Source organism: Mustela putorius, unplaced genomic scaffold, assembly GCF_011764305.1.
Source record: "Mustela putorius furo isolate JIRA1106 unplaced genomic scaffold, ASM1176430v1.1 tig00003869_pilon_pilon_pilon, whole genome shotgun sequence".
In the NCBI taxonomy this organism is placed as follows: Eukaryota; Metazoa; Chordata; class Mammalia; order Carnivora; family Mustelidae; genus Mustela; species Mustela putorius.
This window is the reverse complement of record NW_025422021.1, coordinates 21106285-21128943: the sequence shown is the minus strand read 5'-3', so window position 1 is coordinate 21128943 and position 22659 is coordinate 21106285. Positions and strand designations below refer to the sequence as shown.

At 35.4% G+C, this 22659-nt stretch overlaps 1 protein-coding gene and 1 pseudogene across 19 annotated transcripts in view; one reads left to right on the top strand and one right to left on the bottom strand.

Annotated features, from left to right (window-relative positions):
* The window catches only part of BAZ2B (bromodomain adjacent to zinc finger domain 2B), a 316560-nt gene that overhangs the window by 251594 nt on the left and 42307 nt on the right, over positions 1 to 22659 (bottom strand). Inside the window, exon 2 of one of the 19 annotated variants that reach the window (XM_045066576.1) lies at positions 7169 to 7276. The exons of the other annotated variants lie outside the window; for them this stretch is intronic. The gene's annotated coding sequence lies outside the window, so the exon portion shown is untranslated. The remainder of the gene's footprint in view (positions 1 to 7168; positions 7277 to 22659) is intronic. 19 annotated transcript variants of the gene reach the window in all.
* LOC101689466 lies at positions 21525 to 22206 on the top strand (annotated as a pseudogene).

Sequence of the window (22659 nt, the reverse complement as noted above, 5' to 3'; positions counted from 1 at the left end):
GTCCTTACAGCTAGAAATGCAAAGATAATAAATATAAGACATGTAATTAATTTAAGGGTTATATGGAAACTATATTGAAAATCATAGGGGGAAAATATTATATACAGAATTAAGTTAAAAATCCCTTGGAAACAATATTATTTTATAATAGAGGCTGTCATGTTAAAAAGATTATGCAAAGCAATGTTTATGTATTTTATGATGTGACAGCAATGTCCTTCTAAGCTATATACATGCAGCCGCACAGTGTAAAAATAATGCCATACACAGCTTTTATTTGATTAAGCACACTGGGGCTTAAATAGGATCAACATTAGGTAAAGAGTAAAGCCAGCAATTTTTAAAAACATCTCCATTGTACTTTCCCCTTTCTCTCCTCTGTATTGACCCATTTCCACTTTTGAATTTCCAGCACCATCTCTTCTGTAACTCATCACTCTACTCAAAACAGAAAGCAATTCACATTCAATTGATCACACAAATCTTCAACATTTCCAGAGCTCCCTTCTCTCTGCTTATTAATTACTTTCTGCAATGTTCCCTAGACTCCTTAAAAAAGTTAAGTATTAGATAGTTATAACAGGTGATGGGGATTAAGGAGTGCACTTGTTATGATAAACACCGGGTGTTGTACAGAATGTTGAATCACTGTATCATACACCTGAAACTAATATAACACTGTATGTTAACTAGCTGGAATTTAAATAATAACTTAAAAAGAATTAAATAGTTATAAAAAAATCTGTAGGCTATAGAGACAGGTGAATAATTACATATTAGTGTAAATTAATTTAGATATGTTACTGAAACACATTTGCATTTTAAGCTTTTTTCCAAGACTCTTTATTCCTTGTGAATTTTTTTAGATTTATTTATTTTTTTGAGAGAGAGAGAGAGAGAGAGTATGTGCATGCTTGCACATGCACGCAGTGGGGAGGGCAAGAGAGTGTCCGAAACAGACCCCATGGTGCCCTGGCGCAGGGCTCCATCTTGCAACTCAGAGATCACGACCTGAGCCAAAACCAAGAGTCTGGTGCTCAAGAGACTGTGTCACCCAGATGCCCCAATTCCTTGAGTATTGTTATACTCAGTCTTGTTCAAAAATAAGACATGAGGTAATACACTTGGGTACATAATATACAAATTAAAATTAGAAATTGAGAGTGAGAAAAATAGCATTAGGCCAAGAATAAGGTTAGTTTCAAAATGCATGCCATAAGGCCCTGTACCCTTTGTAATGGGGGCAACCAAAGATAGAGGGCTCTGAGGTTCCTGATAATCAATGCAAAGAAGTGATTGGCATATGCAGGTTTTGTTGATTTATATTATTCACAGTACTCATAAAGTTAAATCATTTTTCCGAAGGAAGAAAGCTGAGATCTGAGGAAATTCATTCTACTGAGTTGTCAAAAAGATTCCAGCAAAAAACAACGTAATCAGTTTTAAACAACAATTTCTTTAACATTCCTCGGAGACTGGCCAATGGCATAGTGCTTAAGAACATTTCAGCAGCTAAACAGGATTCAAGTATGTCACACATAACTTTACTTCAAGGAAAAGATGTGGAATATCCAAAGCAGTACTCTACCTATTTCATGTATTCCTCCCCAAAATATAATGTTAGAAATCACAATGAATTTTTGATTGAGATAAAATATTCATAACATAAAACCATTTTAAAGTGTACAATTCAGTGGTTTTAGTATAGTCACAATATTGAGAAACTCTTTAATTCCAGAACATTTGTCATCATCCCAAAGAGAAACACCATACCAATTAAGCAGTCATTGCCCATTCTCCTCCAGACTCTCCCTTCCAGCCCTTGGCAATCCCTAATCTATTTCCTGTCTCCATGAATTTGCCTATTCTGGACACATTCACTTAAGTGGAATCATAATATGTGATCTTTTCTATGTGGCTTCTTTCACTGAGCATACTGTTTTCAAGGCTCATCAATACCACAGCGTATATCAGAACCTCATTCTCTTACAGATAAATAATATTCAATTGTATGCACATTTTATTTATCCATCCATTGGTTAATAGACATCTAGGTTATTTCCACCTTTTGGCTATTATGAATAACACTATAAATGTTCATGTACAAATTTTTGTGTTGATGTAATGTTTCAGTTCTCTTAAATATATACCTAAGGACAGGAATATGCGGTCATACGGTAATTCTACATATAACTTATTGAGTAACTGCCAGACTGTTTTCTAAAATGGCTGCAACATTTTACATTCCCACAAGCAGTATATGAGATTCCCAAGTTTTCGCATCTCTGCCAACACTTGTTATTTTCCATTTTTTTACAGTCATCCTAATGGATATGAAGTATTATCTCATCATGGTTTTGATTTGCATTTCCTGGTGGCTAATGATGTTGAGCACTTTCTCATGTCCTTATTGTCATTTGTATATCTTCCTTGGAGAAATGTTCAAATCCTTTGTCCCTTCTTTAATTGGGCTATTTGTCATTTTGTTGTAAAACTTTGTTCACAGTGAATTATTAAACATTTTTATCTAGTACCAGTTCTCAGATTAGCAGTGACAAAATAAAATAAATTATAATTTGTGCAAATGATAGAATATCAAAACTAAGGCAGAAAACACATCTCCATATTATATGGATCTATCATATAATGCTAACTAATATCAACACAAATCCTTGCACTGCCTGTGAATTTTCTTCCTCCTCACTGTCAAATGTGTTGCCTAGTTAATGAACAGTTGGTATCCATAAAGAAGCATATTGTTTTAATATTTCAGCAAAAACTGGCAATTGTCAAATAATCAGGGGAAAAGGTGCATATTAAAACAGCATGAAGCATTTCAAAAGAAACTAAGAAATCGAATACAGCTTGAGGAAGTAAAGCATAATATTTGCACGCTCACTTAGTTCTTCATGCAGACTGAAAAGCTTTTTTTTTAGACTGAAAAGCTTTTTAAAAAAAATGTTTTTTAACTCTCATATGGAGCTTTAAAGGCAATGCTAGTTTGACTCTTTCAACAGTGGCCAAAGATATGCCGGTGCCTGGATTACTCTGATCTGAAGAGGCAATTTCCTTTAAAGTTCTGGGAATACAAGATACTGATCATCTAGCTAGTTAACCAGACACAATCAGCAACTTAAATTTGAGGTAAAAAAGATGGTGAAAAGAACACTTGTGTGTTTCTGAAGAATGTGATTCTTAAGAGACAGAATTTAAAACAAAGATAATACTGAATTTGCTGGGAGAAAAGGATAAGATCATGAAGAGTTGTTAACAAATTTAATCACTTGAATATCTAAATTTTATTAGATACAATTTTTATTCACTACTGCCATAGTAAATGAATTTCATGATACTATTTACTATTCTTTTCCCTATATCAGGATTTCCATGGTCTATCTCCTAACATTAATTGGCATGATGTCTTGTTCTACCTAGTGATGCACAGGCAGCATTTATCAAGCAACAATTAACTATTACCATCTAGTCCATCAAAAATTATGTCTTGATTTATAATTTCTATCTATATTTGTGATATTATCAGTGATATACAGCATTACATATTAATGCCACACAGACTGTTCTCAAGATAATGGATATTTAAATTTAAAAAATGATTCTTATTCTCAAATTGCTAATGAATTAAACAAGCATAAAAGTTAGAATATTTCAAAGAGAATAGCTGCTGCTTTTAGTGTCTAAAAAAATTATGAAGTGAGCTATTCAGGATGAAACGATGATTGTTTTTGCAGCAACCCAAAGAATAATCAACATACAGCAAAATGTGCAGACTGTGTTCTTCCTTTTCTTACCATATACCTAAACAAAATAGGCAAAGAAGTTTCATTACACAAAAACAGATTTAATGCTGAACTTCAGTAATTATTCACTTGATCAGCAAGTTTTCGAATATTAGGCAGAAATAGTATAAAAAGATGCAAATTTTTGCTTCTTTTTTGAAGTTGGTAGATTTAGTATTTATTAAAACAAAAATATATAAAAAGATACCTAAAATTTTTCATGATAAAAAAATATATATATTGGGGGGCATGAGAGTGACTCATTCAGTTGGTTAAGCATCTGCCTTCACCTCAGGTCATGATCCCAGGATCCTGGGATTGAGCCCTGCATCAAGTGCTCTGTTCAACAGGAAGTCTGCCTCTTCTCCCTCCATTCTCCCTGCACCACCCCCCATGCTTGTGCGCATACACATGCACCTACTCTCTCTCCGAATAAATAAAATCTTATAAAATGTATATATAATATATATATATATTTTGACTGAATATTTTAAAAATGATTTCACTTTTCTAATTATTGTTATAGTATTTCAAAATGTATATAAAATAAAATTTCAACATTTTCAGCTATTAATTCATCTGGGAGATAATTTTTTGTTTGTTTGTTTTCTACCTTAAGCCAAAGAAACTAGGTCAGTACATTAAGATCCAAAAATGTGCCATGAAGGGCGACTGGGTGGCTCAGGCAGTCGAGTGTTGGACTCTTGATTTCTACTCAGGTCATGGTCTTTGGGTTGTGGGGTCTGGTTTGTCCCTCTCTCTCTGTCCCTCCCCCTGCTCTGTCTCTCTCTCTCTCAAACAGATAAATTAAAATCTTAAAAAAGAAAACAGTGTTCCATAATAGGGATTCCTGGCAGGCTCAGTCAAAAGAGCATGTGATCCAGTCTGTGGGTTGTCAGTTTGAGCCCCATGTTGGGTGTAAAAATTACTTTAAAAAAAAAAATCTTGAAAAAAATAAAAATGTTCCATGATAACACAGTAAGCCTTGTGCAGTGTCTGATACATAGTAGGTTTTCAATACACATCTGTTAAACTAAGTTGTGTATTTTATCCGTGCTTCAACTTCCTGTGATGCACAATACCAGAATATGGAGAATAAAGATTCTGATCTTTGGTTTAAACTTTAAAACTTAAATTGTCCTTACTTAGAAATCAATTTCACTTTAGAATATGGACAATTTCATCTCAATATTTTAAATGTGATTTCACTGTAGAGATGAGGGCAAGAGAAAAGAAAGTAGATTAATACTCATTTTGAAAGTTCTCCAATTTATCACCCTGGAGGGAAAGTGATCCCACTTTAAATGACCTTTTCCTGTCATTTGTAGCTCCAGGACACTTTTTACCCTCTCTCTCTCTCTCTGTCTTCTCTCCTTTTGTGTAGAGAAGAGCAACTTCTACCAGAAACCCTTTTCTAAACTCTGCCATCTGCCCTCCAACCGCAATGTCAACTTTTAACATCCCTCACAGCCTGGATAAGTGTGCTGATCGTAATATCTCATCAGATGCTGTGCATATCTCTTTCACTGATTAACTTATCTCATAGTGTTAGGCTCTTCGTTTTATTAATTTGTTTCCATTACTAGACACCAAGTTTCATAAAAGCAATGGTTATATCTAACATATAGCAGATGTCTGTCATATAATAAAAAGTGCGACATATTAATAATAAAAAATATTATTAAAAATAATATCCTTTTTTTTTTTAGATTTTATTCATTTGACACAGAGAGAGGACGAAAGAGAGAATACAAGCAGGGGGAGTAGGAGAGGGAGAAGCAGGCTTCCGGCTGAGCAGGGAGCCCGATGTGAGGCTTGATCCCAGGACTCTGGGATCATGAACTGAGCCAAAGGCAGACACTTAACAACTGAGCCACCCATTCACCCCTATCCCTGGTTCTTGACACAGAGCTTCAAAAAGTTCTCGGATCTAAAGATTTTATTTATTTTATTTGGGAGGGGAAGAGAAAGAGAGAACGAGTAGGAAGAGGGGCAGGAGGAGAGGGAGGAGAAAATACCAAGCACACTCCGTGTCCAGCACAGAGTCCAGACATAGGGCTAAATCCCACAACCTGAGGTCATGACCTGAGCCAAAACCAAGAGTAAAATGCTCAACCAACTGAGCCACCGGTACCTCAGAAGTTCTGGAATTTAAATTTACTACCTCTGGGGCACCCAAGTGGCTCAGTGAACTGGGCCTCTGACTCTTGATTTCAATTCAAGTCATGGTCTCAGGGTCATGAGATCAAGCCCCACTTCAGGCTCCATGCTGAGCACAGAATCTGCTTAAGATCCTCTCTCTCCCTCTCACCCTTTTCCCAACTTGTTCATACTCTCTCTCTCTGAAATAAATAAAATCTTTTAAAAGCTAAAAATAAATTTACTACCTCTATATCGGGGGAGTTGATTCATGGGGAAGGAAAAGTAGATAGCTTCTGAATGAGGGCTGGTCACCAGAAAAACCAACACTCAATTAGAGGGCTGAACTTTCAGCTCCACCACCTCATAAGACAGGCAAGGGGCTTGAGATTGAGTTTAGTCAACAATGGGACAATGTTTTAACCAATCATACCCATGTAATCTTCATAAAAACCCTTAAATGATAGGATTTAGAGATCCTCCAAGTTAGTGAACAGATCCGCATGCTAGGAGGGTCATATACACTGACTCCATGAAGAAAGAAGATCCTATGCTCATGATCCTTCTGGATATCACTTTATATACTTCTTCTTCTTCATATTCATCTATATGCTTTATTATAAACTATAAGTAGGTACAACATTTTTTTGAGTACTATTTTTTGAGTACTATTGAGTCCTGAGGGATGGGGTCACAGAAATCCATGATTTGCAGGTGACCAGGCAGAAGTGTAGGTAGCCTGGGGACCCCATGTGCAGCTGGCACTGGAAATGGAGGCAGTCTTGTAGGAGTGAGCCTTAACCTGTGTAATCTGTACTAACTCTGAATAGTGTCAAAATTGAATTAAATTGCTGGAGACTCACTTGGTGTTAGAGAATTGAGAAATTTTTTGTTGGGGAAAAAAATACATACATTTATTTTGGAAAAATGAACAAATGAGTGAAAAGTTAATTTAAGAAGAAGTAAACCATATTTAACTTATTAATATGTATAGTCATTCTTGCATCATTTTTTGTTTTCCATTTTTTGCTATTCCTTTGTATTTAATTTCCCTATATAGACAATGCTTGCTTTTTTCCCCTCATAATTATTTTAACATAAGCCCCACCTTTTAAACTATTACTTTCAAGTTTGCCAAACTTAAACCAAACTATATTATCAAAATCAAAATCAATAACAAAAATTTGATTCTCCTTTATGAAAGACTAAGAATTTAGCATGGATCTACTTACTTGTCTCTTATTTTGTCATAAGCAACTTCAGAATAAATATTGTGTTTAATTAGAATTTTCTTCTCCAGAGATTAACAGAGTATTTAGGATATGAAGTGTACTCATGAGCTGGAAGAGAAAAACATTGTAAGGGAAAAAATGTCAGAAAAAGATTGGAAATTGGAAGAGAAGAGGGGACAGATCTTCCTAGAAAGCTGGAAATGGGAAAAATCATAAAAGGCTAACAAGACCTCACAGAGGTAGGACATGAAACTTATAAGAACTTGTAAGGAATTTGGTAATATAGGACCCAGAACTGCCAAAACAATCTTGAAAAATAAGAACAAAGTTGGAAAGTTTACACTTTTTTTTCAAGACTTACTACAAAGCTACAGCAATTAAAGGCAGTGTGATATTAGCTTAATGCTAGGTGTTTAGGTAAACAAAATGAAATTAAGAATCAAGAAGTAAACCTTTACTTTTAGTCAATTGGTATATATTTTTTAAGATTTTATTTTTACTTATTTGACAGAGAAAGAAAGAGAGAACACAAGCATGGGGAGTGGCAGGAAGAGGGAGAGGAAGAAGCAGACTCCCTGGGGAACAGGGAGCCTGATGTGGGGCTTATCCTAGGACCCTGGGATCATGACCTGAGCTGAAGGCAGATGCTTAACTGACCGAGACACGCAGGTGTCCCCTGGTCAACTGATATTTGACAAGAGTGCCAAAATACTACAACAGGGAAAGGCTGTCTTTTCAACAAAAGTGCTGGAACAATAGGATATCCAATGCAAAAGAATGAAGTTGGACCACTACCCCACTCCATACATAAAAACTCAAAATGGATAAACAACCCCACCCAAAGAGCTAAAATTATACAACTCTAAGACAAAAACAGAGGTATAAATCTTCTTGGCCTTGGATTAGGCAACAGTTTCTTACATATGATGTCAAAAGCAAAAGCAACTCAAGTCAAAAGCACAAGCAATCAAAGAAAAATTAAATAAATTGAACTGTATCCAAATGTAAAATTCTTGTGCCTCAAAAGACACTGCCAAGAAAGTAGAAAGACAATAGAATGAAGAAAATAGTTGCAAAGCATTTATCTAATAAAAGAAACTGTATGGGGGTGCCTGGGTGGTGGAATCGGTTAAGTGTCAGACTCTTGGTTTTGGTTCAGGTCACAATTTCAGGTTCTGAGATAAAGCCCTGTTACTGGCTCTGCCCTCAGTATGGAGTCTGCTTAAGAGTCTCACTCTCCGGGGTGCCTGGGTGGCTCAGTGGTTTAAAGCCTCTGCCTTCGGCTCGGGTCATGATCCCAGGGTTCTAGGATAAGCCCCACATCGGGCTCTCTGCTCAGCGGGGAGCCTGCTTCCTCCTCTCTCTCTGTCTGCCTCTCTGCCTACTTGTGATCTCTGTCTGTCAAATAAATAAATAAAATATTTTTAAAAAAAAAAAGAGTCTCACTCTCCTTCTGCCTTCCCCTCCTCCACCCACTGGGTCACTCTCTCTAACATAAATAAAATCTTAAAAAAAATAAATTATATGGAAAAAACATATATTAAAAGCTCTTGAAACTCAATTTGTTAAAAAAAAAAAGCAACAATAACATTTTAAAACAGGGGAAAAGTTTATGGGATGCCTGGTGGTTCAGTTGGTTAAACATATGTCTTCGGCTCAGGTCATGATCCTTGGGTCCTTGGATCAAGCCCCACATTGAGCTCCTTGCTCAGCAGGAACCTGCTTCTCCCTCTGCCTCTTCCTGCCACTTCCATTTGTGCTTTCTCCCACTCTCTCTTTCGGTCAAATAAATAAAATCTTTTAAAAAATGGGAAACAGTTTCTAATAAAAATTTATCTAAAGATATGCAAATGAATAATAAGGACATTAAAAGATGCTCATCATCAGCCATTGGGAAAATGCAAATCCAAAAACACAATGAAATACACTTTCACCTCTAGAATGGCTAAAATGAAAAAGAGGGAAGATAGTAAGTGTTGGTAAAGATACAGAAAAGTGGAGCCTTTGAACATTGTTAGTGCAATTACATAATGTTGTAGCCACTTAGAAAAATATGTAACAATTCTGAGTTAAGTTAAACTGAGTTACCATGTCACCCAACAATTCCTTTCCTAGGTATATACCCAAGAGAACTGAAAACATATATCACACAAAAATCTGTATGTGTGTAGGTTTGTATATGAATGTTCATAGCAGCATTTTTCATAACAGTTTAGTATTCGTAATTACTCAAACATCCATCACTGATAAATGGATAAGCAAAATGTGGGTGTATCTCAGCAATGAAAGATAATTCAGTAATAACATTAAAGGAAGTATTGATACATAGTACAACATGAGTGAATCTAAAAAAAACTTGTTATGTGAAAGAAGCCAATCACAAAGACCACATATTGTATGTAAAGTTCCATTTATATGAAATTTCCAGAATAGGAAATTACTGGTTTGTAGGGCCCATGGGAGTGGAAAACATAAATTATTGGTTTCTAGAGCTCAGAGGAGTGGGGAAGTAGAGAGTGACTTCTAGTTTATATATGGGATTTCTTTAAGAGGTGCTAAAAGGTCATAAAATTACATAGTGATGATGGTTACACAACTCCGTGAATACATATTTAAAAACCATTGAATTATATTGTATATTTACTTAAAAGGGTAAATTTTACAGGTAAATTATGTATCAATAAACTTAGTTTAAAAAAAAAAAAAGTAAAGGGGCACTTGGATGGCTCAGTCAGTTAAGTGTCTGCCTTCAGCTCAGGTCATGATCCCAGGGTCCTGGGATCAAGCCCCTCATTGGACTTCCTACTCAGTGGGAAATCTGCTTCTCCCTCTCCCACTCCCCTTGCTTGTGTTCCCTCTCTCGCTGAGTCACTCTCTCTGTCAAATAAATAAATAAAATCTTAAAAAACAGTTAAAAGACACGTAAGAGATATTAAGAAGCTTCAACATATAATAGGAAGGTCTTAAAAGAATTGGAGAAAATGATAAAGAAGCAATATTTTGAAGTGTTAAATAAGTGTTAGAATTGAAGAAGGAATTCATTTCTCAGATTCAAAGTATATTTTGTGTCCCAAGAAAGATAAACAAAAATACATCCATTATCTAGCCACATCATCAAAACAAATTGTGGGGGGCACCTGGGTGGCTCAGTGGGTTAAGCCTCTGCCTTTAGCTCAGGTCATGATCTCAGGGTCCTAGGATGGAGTCCCACATCTGGCTCTCTGCTCGGCAAGGAGCCTGCTTCCTCCTCTCTCTCTCTCTGCTTGCCTCTCTGCCTACTTGTAATCTCTCTCTGTCAAATAAATAAAATCTTAAAAAGAAATTGTGGAACATTAGATAGGATAAACAAGAAATCACAAAAAAAAAAGTCAAAGAGAAAAAGACATATTACCTCAGAAGGAATACTGACAGACTATTCCTCAGCAACAAGGGAAACCAAACACTATGAAGTAATAGCTTCAAAACAGAGAAATTCTATATAAAATACAATCATTCCTTAACTACTATTTTTTCTTATTTAGGGGACGGTAAGTTTAATTGTAGATGCTGTTTCTTCCTTGATTACTCATTTACTCAGGTTTATAAAATTCTTGAAGCAATTTTAATAGTTAATGTTTCTCTAGGAAATTATCAATTTTATATAAGATTTTAAATTTCACATAAAGTTTTTCATTTTATTTTGTCACTTTTTAGGTGTCTGTGATTTTAGTATTTTTTGTTTTGATAATTCTTCATGAAAGCAACCTCTTATTATTAATTTCTGTAGTCCTTGATAATATATATTGATTTGATATCTACTTAGTCTGAAACTAATATAATTAATCCACTTTCTTTTGATTATCTGTAGAAAGTATCTTTTGTACTCTTTTACTTTTAACCTACCTATGTCTTTATATTTAAAATGAGTTTTTCTTCAATAACATATAGTTGGTTCTTTTTTTTTTTTTTTTAAGATTTATTTGACAGAGAAAGATCACAAGTATGCAGAGAGGCAGGCAGAGAAAGGGAGAAGCAGGCTCCATGCTGAGCAAAAAACCTGATGTGGGACTCAGTCCTAGGACCCTGAGATCATGACCTTAGCTGAAGGCAGAAGCTTAACCCACTGAGCCACCCAGGTGCCCCATATAGTTGGTTCTTATATTTATAATCAATATGACAATCTTTTTCTCTTAATTGAGGTATTTAGATCATTTACATTAAATATAATTATTGGTATGAATGAATTTAAACCTACCATCATGCTACTTGTTTTCTATTATTTTTTTTTACTTTTCCCTCTTTACTCGTTTTCTTATAGATTAAATATTTATTTATTTATTTATTTATTTATTATGATAAAGAGAAAAGATAAAGAGGAAAAGACTCATTTTATGAAGGTAGATTAATTTTCAAAGTAAAACCAAACCAATTTCAGTTGTAAAATCCAAAATAAACAGGTAAATCAAATCTAGAATACTAAAACACTATTAATAAATCATGACTAAGCAGTTTTTCTAAAGATTTAGTTAGTTATTTAAGAAAGAGAGAAAGCATGTACAAGAGAGAGCATGCACATGCATGCAGATGGTGGGGCAGAATGAGAGGGAGAGAGAGTATTGGAAGAGAGAGAATCTTAAGCAGACTCTATGCCTAGCACAGAGCCTGATGAAGGGCTTGATCCCAGGCCCTGAGATCATGACCAGAGTCGAAATCAAGAGTCGGACCCTTACAAGAGTCGGACAGTACAACCCAGGTGCCCCTAAGCAGTTTTTATTCAGAGAATACAAAGACAGGTTTATTTCTGAAGAGCTATTCATGTTAGTCACAATATTAATGAACTAAAAGGAGAAAATTACAGTATCTTTTCAAGAATGCAAAAGAAGTATTCAGTAAAATTCAAATACGTGATTAAAAACTCTTATCCAACTTTGTTGAACAGCAGAAAATTTCTGTAACATGACAACATATTATTAATAGTAACAAATAATAATTAAAATGACGCATTCCCAAAAGGATCAAGAAAAAAACTGAAATGTTTGTTGTCACCATTTCTATTTAATATGGTACTTTATTTCCTAAATCAATGAAAATAAATTAAGTGTATAGGCTTTCTGGCTAGCAGCCATGCTGAGATCCCAGCCAACAACCAGTATCAACCATAATACAGAAGCAAAGTTTATTAAAAATAATCTCCAGATTATTCCAGCCCATGGCTGTTAGACTTCCAGTCACTCCATCTCAGGCATATGGAAGAAGAAACAAGGAAATCCTGCTAATCACTGTCTGAATTCCTAACACACAGAAATCATAAAACATAATCATTATTGTTATTAAGACACCAAATTTTGGGTTATTTACTGAACAACAGGGGAAGATTTTTAAGTAAGAAAAGCATAATCATAAAGGAAAACTGGCTAGATTAACAATTTTTAAATTTCTATACAATAAAGACTTTTTAATCAAAGTGTAAAGACAAGGCACTGAGAGAAGATAGCTCTACTTCATCTAATTGTATAATAACAAATAGACAACCAAAGTTCTGGAAAAATTGCTTAAGAAAATGAACAGGCAAATCACAAAAGAAGAATCATAGATGACTAGTAAGCATATGAAAGTTACTCAACCAGGCAATGGGAGAAAAAAGAATAACAATCAGGATTCACTTAATAACCAGTCAGACTGATAAAAATTTTAAGTCTAATAACATCAAATTCATTAGGGATCAAAAGATAGGGAAACTTGCACGCATTTTGTTACAGCAACTGCCCCCTCCGTAATGATGTTATCCAGAAAAGCCAATGAACCTGTGGCAGGGATAGCAGCTCCCAGAACCCAGTCTCCACATGTACAGACATCCGGGGCCCAGGGGCCACTTGGGAGCAGTGAAGGGGATACACTGAGGGACAGGTGGGTGTGATCCATTGGTCAGAGCTGTCCCAAGTTACAATGCAGTCCTGAGGACAGTGGAATGTTAATGTACAATCATCAGAGAGCAATTTGTCATTAGATAATCATTTCAAGGTATAAATTCAATACTAGATATATACTCTTTATAACTCCCACAACTATACATAAAAAGACAAGTAAAGAATGTTCTTTTTGACACTCAGTGAAAAATTATAAACACCCTATATCTCCATTATTAGAACAGATAATTTAACTGTATTATAATCGTACAATGAAATACTGCTCAGCAATAAAGAAGAATGACTTGCAGTACATGAACAAACACAGATAAATCTGAAAACAAAGATTAGTGATAAAAGCAGGTTGGAAAATGACACGTACAGTATGTTATGTAAGGTTTTAAAACATGCCAAACAATGCTGCATATCATATACATGAATGATACAAAAATGTACACTTTCCTAGGAGTGATTAACATAAATCTCTCTTCTATAGAGCGAAGAAATAGAAAGAATGGGGTTGGGTAAGAGTATATGAGGTTTCAAGTATATATATTTTAATATGTGTAAAGTAAGTTGAAACATATGTGGTAAAAAGTTAACATTTATTAAAGCAAGGTGGTAGGTACAGTATAAATATTTTTCATCGTGTTATTTTATACTCTGTATGTTTGCAATGTTTTAAACATTTTTCTTAAGTTTTAAAAAACATTGCAAGGGACAGAGGAGAAGTCGGAGGCTTAAGAAAGTGAAAAGATTTGGAATCTTGATTGTGGAGAATGTACTAAATTCAGTTTATCAGAAATGAATGACACAATTGCCAGTAAAAAATACAGTAATTGGATTGCATGGAAGCAATTTACAGAAAGATTCAAAACACTGCCATTTTAGACAGATGTTCCCTTAATACATTTAATAAAGCTTATTTACAGAACATTCTCCTTGAATTTCTCTGCCCTACAGAAAAAAAATTAGACAATTGTATAAAAATAAAAAACAAATATCTGGGGGAGCCTGGCTGGCTCAGTCAATGAAGCATGCTTCTCTTGATCTTATGGTTATGGGTTTGTGCCCCACATTGGCTGTAGAAATTATTTAAAAAATAAAATTGTTAAATAAATTTATAACACACAAATCTCTGAAACCATAATAAATTTAAACAAAAGAATATTTTGTTTCTATTAGCAACTTTTAAAGTTATCTCTATACTAGAAGACATCTCTTTGCAAAGATACCGTAATTAAAATGTAGAGGACTCAATACCAATATTTGAATGGGAAAATCCTTTGATTTTATTAACGAACTGATACAGCTTAAAGGAGATCTTTAAAACCCACTTAGGTCTTCCAAACTCTAAACTTCAAAATTATTATGTAACTTCAGGGTTTATTGGAAATGGTTAGAATTTATTAAAAAACAAAAGTCCACTTTTTGTAATAGCCCTATACTTAAATAACAAAACTAGAACCTCTACTGGATCTCTCTGATTTTTGGAATCTAAGCTCTACAATAATCACCTGATCTTTCAAGTGAGTATTTAGAGTGAGTAATTATTCCCTACTTTTTGAGAGCAGGAAATGGATTGTGTGCATCAGTTTTCCCAATGCTAAATCCAAAACAGGTGTTCAATAAATAATTATTTATTTAATTAATGACCTGAATCTAGCCCCTAGCACAGACAGCCTCAAATTTCTGCAAGAGATTGCACAGCCAAAGCAACCATCATGGATCAGACCCATTGGTTCTTTCAGCTTCAGATTCTGGAAATTATTAAGAGACATTACTACCCTCAGGAGTCCTACCCTTTTTTTTTTTTTTTAAAGAATTTATTTGTTTATTTTAGAGAGAGAGTGAGCACATGCGAAAAGGAGAAGCAGAGAGAGAGGGACAAGTAGACTCTGTTGAGCATGGAGCCAGACACAGAGATGAATCCCATGACCCTGAAATCATGACCTGAGCTGAAACCAAGAGTCCCATGCTTAACCTGAGTCACCCAGACATCCCAGGAGCTCTACTTTTCTTTTTTCCTAGATTTTATTTATTTATATATTTGATAGAGAGAGAGAGCACAAGTAGGCAGAGGGACAAGCAGAGGGAGATGGAGAAGCAGGTTCCCTGCTGAGCAGAGAGCCCAGCGGGGCTCGATCCCAGAATCCTGGGATCACGACCCGAACCAAAAGGCAGATGCTTAACCAGCTGAGCCACCCAGGAGCCCCTAGGAGCTCTCCTCTTAATACTACCCCTCTAAAATCAGAGGCAGTAGGGACACCTGGGTGGCTCAGTTGGTTAAGCAGCTGCCTTCTGCTCAGGTCATGATCCCAGGGTCCTGGGAACAAGTCCCACATCGGGCTCCTTGCTCGGCAGGGAGCCTGCTTCTCCCTCTGCCTCTGCCTGCCTCTCTGTCTGCCTGTGCTCGCTCGCTCGCTCTCTCTCCGTCTCTGACAAATAAATAAAATCAGAGGCAGTAGGCAGTAAATCATTTGGATCTTTAAAATCTCTCAATCTCAAAGAGAACCAATTGACAGCTCTTTAAAATGTAATAAAAATATTTTATATATGGGATTTCATAATTCATAGACTAATTTTGACTCAAAAAGCCAAGATTCATTACTAATACCATAGGTAATGAGATGACAAAGACTAAGACAAGGTCACTGGATTTTAAAAGGAGAATATAATTCATGATGTACAAAGGAATTATTTCAGTAGAGTAGTAGGACAAGATGGCAAATTACTTTTTATAAATAATAATTATCTAGTTTAGATTTCTTGTATTTAGGACTATGTGGATGATTATATTAAGGGTTAATACCACAATAAAGGAGTAATCATAATAGAAAAGAAAATTCCATATATCTGTATAATATAGGCCAAGCTAAAAGGTAAGTTATCAACTATTAAAGTTTATTATATTTCATATGCATTTTGATAAGACAGGAACATTAAGAGCAGGAAAACTTTTCTTTTTTAAGATTTTATTTTTAGGTAATCCCTACAGCTAATGTGGGTTTTGAACATAAGACCCTGAGATCAAGAGTCACATGCTCTACAGTCAGGAGCCCCAGATTACTTCTTTAAAAAGTACAGCAATTTATTAAACAAATAACTTTTCTTTTGCTGGCTTTTATCCTGTCACGTGAGAAAATATCAAAACATTTTAAGAATGCTAAAACACCAAATTACAAGGTATGAGGTTGTAGGTGAGAAGCAAAAGAAACAATACACCATGATAGGAAAAGCGAGTCATACACAGAATAAAATTTATTCCTGTATTACATTATCTACTAATTAAAATAATGATGTTAATAATTATAAAACAATTACTAAGCATTTTTAAAGGATGTATTATATGTATAGGACTTTTTCCAGGCAACTAGTCCTTGTGTTCACAAGAAATATAAAACTTAGGTCTACCAAAAGGTCCTTTTTTTCCCATTTTTAAATTGTGTTAAAATAAACATAAAATTTACCATCCTAGTCCATTTTAAGTGTACAGTTCAATGGTACTTAGTACATTCACGTTTTTGTGCAACCATCCCCATAACACCGTATGTTCTTTTAAAAACACTGTTAACTAACATTCTGATTGTGTGCCATACAACTAGTGAGTAAAAGAGGAAAGCAGAAAGTTCTATGAGTTAATTGCAATGAATGGAACATAAAGGTGGTCACTTACAATGCAAGTATTCTGTGGTATCCTGGCCTGGAATGCATAACCTGAATCTAACCATGAGGAAATACCAGACAAACCCAAATTAGGGGCATTCAATTAAAAAGAAGTGGGGGAGGATATTTTCTTTAAAAACATCAGTGTTTAAAGATAACAAAGAAAAGCTATAGAGAAGTTATAGATTAAAGGACACCAAAGAGAAATGACAATTAACTGCAAAGCTTGATCCTGGACTGGAGTCTCCACTGAATGGAGGAAAAACCACAAAGGACAATATCTGGTCAACCAGTAAAAATTAAAATATGCACAGGAAATTAAAGTTTTGTAAACTTTAAATTTTTCTGAAGATGATAACTATGTTCTTTATTCTTAAGAAATATAAACCAAAACATTTAGGGGTAAAGGGCCTTATACTCTCAAATGGTTCAAAACGGAGAAGAAAAAGGTGAATTTCAAAAAAGGGATAAAAGCTATACTGGGTGTCCTATACTGTTCTTATTTTTGCAGCTTTTTTGCATCTTGAAATTATATGTAAATAGTTAAAAATTATGCCTAATAGGTAGAAGCTAAATATGGAATTCTAATTCATAACACAAAGGAATATAAGAAATTATTAACATGCAACTTATAAAAGTAAAATACAAAAATACATGTAATTTCAAAACACTGTCAGTTTATCACACCTAAATTGTGAAAAATGACAGATCTGTGCCTTTCGTGAAACTGGATAAATACAATGGGATCGGTTATATCAGGATGTTCTGTAACTGGTCAGTAATTTTGATTAAGATTCAGAACTTGCGGGAAATTACCTCTAGCAATGTTTGTTTATTAATATTATAAATGCTTAAAACATTCTTCTTGCATCATTGAATTCAGTCCTTGCTGACTAACATTTCATGGGTCAAGATGAATGGTTTTTCTGTTGACTCAGCCAGTGCGGTGATCGACAAATATATTCAATAATAGCAGAATGAATAAAATGTCAACATCTGTGTCTGATTCTTGCCAGAGTCTATCAGTGCTTTATTTTTATTCCATCATTCAAAATTATTTTATCTTACTTTTGATTTACTTTCTTCTTCACTATTTCATTGTTTTTTCAGTAGCCTTTTTGTTGTTTCATCTTTTTTTTTTTTTTTTTAAGTAGGCTCCATACACAGTACAGAACCTAATGAGGGGTTTGAACCCACCATTCTTGATATCAAGACCTGAGCTCAGGTCAAGAATTGGACAGTCAGGGGCACCTCGGTGGCTCAGTGGGTTGAGCCTCTGCCTTCGGCTCAGGTCATGATCTCAGGGTCCTGGGATCTAGGCTCAGGTCATGATCTCAGGGTCCTGGGATCTAGCCCCGCATCTGGAATCTCTGCACAGTGGGGAGCCTGCTTCCCCCTCTCGCTCTGCCTGCCTTTCTGCCTACTTGTGATCTCTCTCTCTATTAAATAAATAAAATTAAGTTAAAAAAAAAAAAGAATTGGATGGTCAACTGATAGAGCACCCCAGGTACCCCTCATTATTTTTTAATCTTAATTTTCTTTTAGTTACAATTTTTATCTTATTTATTATTATTATTATATTAGTCTAACTTTGTAATGATGAGAAGGAAGTATGGTAGTATGGCTATACAAATTATGAACATAAGGATTGAATCCTTTTCTTCATTCAGTTCTATATTAAGTCTGGACAAAATGTAAGTTTTAGTATATTAGAAGTTACACATACAGACAAAAACTCATTCCCACAATATTAATGCTCTTGAGATAAATCATATTTAGACTGCTGAAATAGTGTTCCTTTATCACATTACATATCATCCTTGGTTTTTGTGTTATATAATCATTAATAAACTATAAGCAACATAATATATATTACAAGAAGGTAAATTAGACTTTATATTTATGTAAGGGCTTAATGCAGGTAGGAAAAGAATCTTCTGATAGAACGCCATACTGTCTCCTATAATTACTTTATAGTATCCTAGCACAAATCTTGTTTATCTGTATGAAATTTTATAATCTATAAAGATAATTTATATTTTTATATTACTTCTTAATATATCAATGAAGTACATAGAGCAAGTATCATCACTGAAAAGGAAATTGAAACTTATAGACAGATGAGATTTACCAACATTATATAGACAGCAAAGTGGCAGACTACAAAGGACTTAAACACCAACATGCCCCAAACCTAAACAATGAGAAGGACTTCTCTTGGTCATGTCACCGGAGCAAGCGAGAAGAAATATGAAATATGAAAGGTTGTTATGCAGAACCTAAAGCAGCTCTGTGTGACTACATCTAAATCAACAAGATTCATAATATCTGCTGGATACCTCATGGGACCATAGGCACCACTGGCACTTCATTTTCTCTGCTCCCCAATGAGCAAACATGTTCTACTTCTAAAAAGTCCACTAACCAAAAATACTTAATCAGAAAATGACTTCAAAAGCTTTTGGTTTTGAGCTGTTTATTGCCAGAGGGAAGGTGGGGGTTGAGGGGGTGGGGGGGGTAAATACGTGATGAAGGAGTGCACTTGTTGTGATGAGCACGGGATGATATTTGGAAGTGTTGAGTCACTGTATTGTATACCTAAAACTAACATAACACTGTATGTTAACTATCCCGGAATTAAAATTTTAAGAAGATAAAAGATTTCAAAAAATTAAAGCTTTTCATTTGGGGCAGGTAGAGAACAAGCAGGAGCGCAAATAATAAATAATACTACAATATACATCAGTTCTGACTCTTTCAAGATAAGCTCTTCACTGAGAACTTTTTTAGTCTGAATCATTTTTTTTCTTTTTTTTTAATTTTTTAAAAATTTTTTATAAACATATAATATATTTTTATCCCCATGGGTACAAGTCTGTGAATCGCCAGGTTTACACACTTCAGAGCACTCACCAAAGCACATACACTCCCCAATGTCCATAATCCCTAGCCTGAATCATTTTAATTATGATCTGTAACCAATAAAGTAAAGGATCAAATGTGTTAGGAATAAGAAATGAAAACTGAAGGGAGCCATGGAAAATGCTGGTCCACTGCATGGGGATATTCTTCTTACCCTTGCCACAGATCAAAAACATTCACTGTTGCAGACCACAGCTAAAAGAGACTAAGCATAGCCACTCCTCAGCATTCGCCTCTGACCCAGATTCCAAAGAGCAATCAGGGCTTGCTCTGATTTTGGGGTGTGGCTCCAGGGAGAATCTCTCTCAAGTTGGACATATATAAGGATAAACATTATGGGTAAGATAAACACCAATCTCCTTAGGGATTTTTCAGAGCTATAAAATAATAGCAATAGGGACACCTGGGTAGCTCAGTTTGTTAAAGTGTCTGCCTTCAGCTCGGGTCATGATCTCAGGGTCCTGGGATTGAGCCCCACATTGGGGGTCCTTGCTAGACAGGGAGGCTGCTTCTTCCTTGTGCCCTCTTTCTCTCTGTCAAATAAATAAAATAAAATCTTTAATAATAATAATAATAGCAATAGAGGCCACAATTGTTTGCAGGGTGGGTAAGGAGCATATACGTACACAAAGTCTTATCAGATGAAATGCTCTTAGGCAGAGGAGCAAATTTTGAAAACTATCTTTCACTAAGTAGGCACTCTAAAGTGGAAGTAAAGGAGCACCTGGCCGGCTCGTGGAGCATGTAACTCTTAATCTTGGGGTTCTGAGTCCCATGTTGGGCATAGAGATTATTTAAAACTAAACTTAACTAAACTAAACTAAAATATAAAGTGGGAATCAAAACAGAATTGGGGCCTGGGCAGGCAGTTTTTCCAAAGGTATGAGTCCACATATGAATGCAATGGTCACAAAGCAAATAAAATAATAATCAATAAAAACAAAGATCAGTTCCCTCCCTAACCTCTTATGCTGTTGAATGAGAACTAAACGATTGTATAAGCCTATATTACCAAAGTCTTCAGGGTACAAAATAGTGCCGGATAAGGAAAGAAGTTAAGAAGAATCTACCTGAAAAAAAGAAAAAGAAGAAGAAGAAGGAGAAGAAGAAGGAGGAGGAGGAGGAGGAGGAGGAGGAAGAAGCAGCAGAAGCAGAAGAAGCAGCAGAAGAAGAAGAAGGAGAAGGAGAAGAAGAAGAAGAAGAAGAAGAAGAAGAAGAAGAAGAATCTACCTGTATTTTTTTTTTTAAGATTTTTTTTTCATTTATTTGACAGAGAGAGATCACAAGTAGGCAGAGCAGCAGGCAGAGAGAATGGAGGAAGCTGGCTCCCCGCTGAGCAGAGAGCTCGATCACAGGACCCTGGGACCATGACCTGAGCCGAAGGCAGAGGCCTAACCCACTGAGCCACCCAGGCGCCCCTACCTGTATATTCTTAAGCAAATAGTAGGTCTTTATAAATATGCCCTTATATGAAGATGACTTAGCAAGAAGAAAAGCTGGATAAAAATTTTGTCATTAAAAGTCATGAAATAAACCCAATTTGTGAGAGATTAATGAAGAAAAGATACACCAGGAAAAAAGAATGAATGACTACTTTCAACTCCCACAAAAATTTCACTCTATAAGTTATAAAATGAAATAAAAATAAAATTTGTGAATTTAGTCCAACTCCAGTCAAAACTCAAAGGATTAATTTCTGGGACATGACAAAAGTTGTCAAGATATACCTGAAAAAACAACTAACAGAATTCTGAAATAAGTGAGCAAAGATGAGAGGTTTGTCCTAAGAAATATCTAAACTTATATAATTAGCGATTAAAATTGAAGTGCTGAGGAAGAAATAATAATATGAAAGAAACCCTTTAGGCTCTCTGAGCATAACAATGACAGTCAGCAAGAACAAGAGCCTTACGAAAGGTGGCAGAAAGGGAGCCATGAAGAAAGTGGTTGATTTATTTTCTAAGAAAGACTGGTATGATATGAAAGAAACAGCTACATTCAATATAAGAAATATTGGAAAAACACTAGTCATAAGAACTCAAGGCAACAAAATCACATCTGATGGCCTCTCATGTTTTTGAAGTGAGCCTTGCTGATCTGCAGAATGATGAAGTTGCATTTAGAACTGAGGATGATTGGGGCAAAAACTAATTTCCTTGGCATGGTCTTTACCTGTGACAGAATGTGCTCCATGGCCAAAAAATGGCAGACTATGACTGAAGTCCATGTTAATGTCAAGACTAACAAGGGTTATTTTGTCCATTTTGTATTGGTTTTACTCAAAAATAGGAGGTCTGCCAAATTTGAAAAAGGGTGATGGAAATCATGACCCAAGAGGTGCAGACAAATAACTGAAAGAAGTAGTCAATAAATTGATTCCAGACACCACTAGAAAAGCCAGAAAAGGCTTGCCAGTCTATTTATCCACTCCATGATGTCTTTGTTAGAAAAGTAAAAATGCTGAAGAAGCCCAAGTTTGAATTAGGAAAGCTCATGAAGCTTCATGGTGAAGGTAGTAGTCCTGGAAAAGCTACTGGGGGTGAGACCACTGCTAAAGTTGAATGAGCTGGGGAGCCTGGGTGTGTTAAAGCCTCTGCCTTCAGCTCAGGTCATGATCCCAGGCCCCGCATCCTGTCCTCTGCTCAGCAAGGAGCCTGCTTCCTCCTCTCTCTCGGCCTGCCTCTCTGCCTGCTTATGATCCCTCTCTGTCAAATAAATAAATAAAATCTTTAAAAAAAAAAAAAGTTGAATGAGCCAATGGATATAAGCCACCAATCCAAGAATTGGCAGACCTGCTGGTACTAAGCATATGAGGTCTTCTTCAACTATGGAACAGATACAGAACCTATCTCAAAGGATTCTTGTGAGCATGAAATAAATATATGCCAAACCCTGAGAGCATAATACCAATATGAGAAAAAAAGATATTAACAGAAAATTTACAGGAAAAAAAAATAAAAGTAGCCATTAGATGAGTCACCTGGCCTGCTCAGTCAGTGGAGCAGGCAATGCTTGATC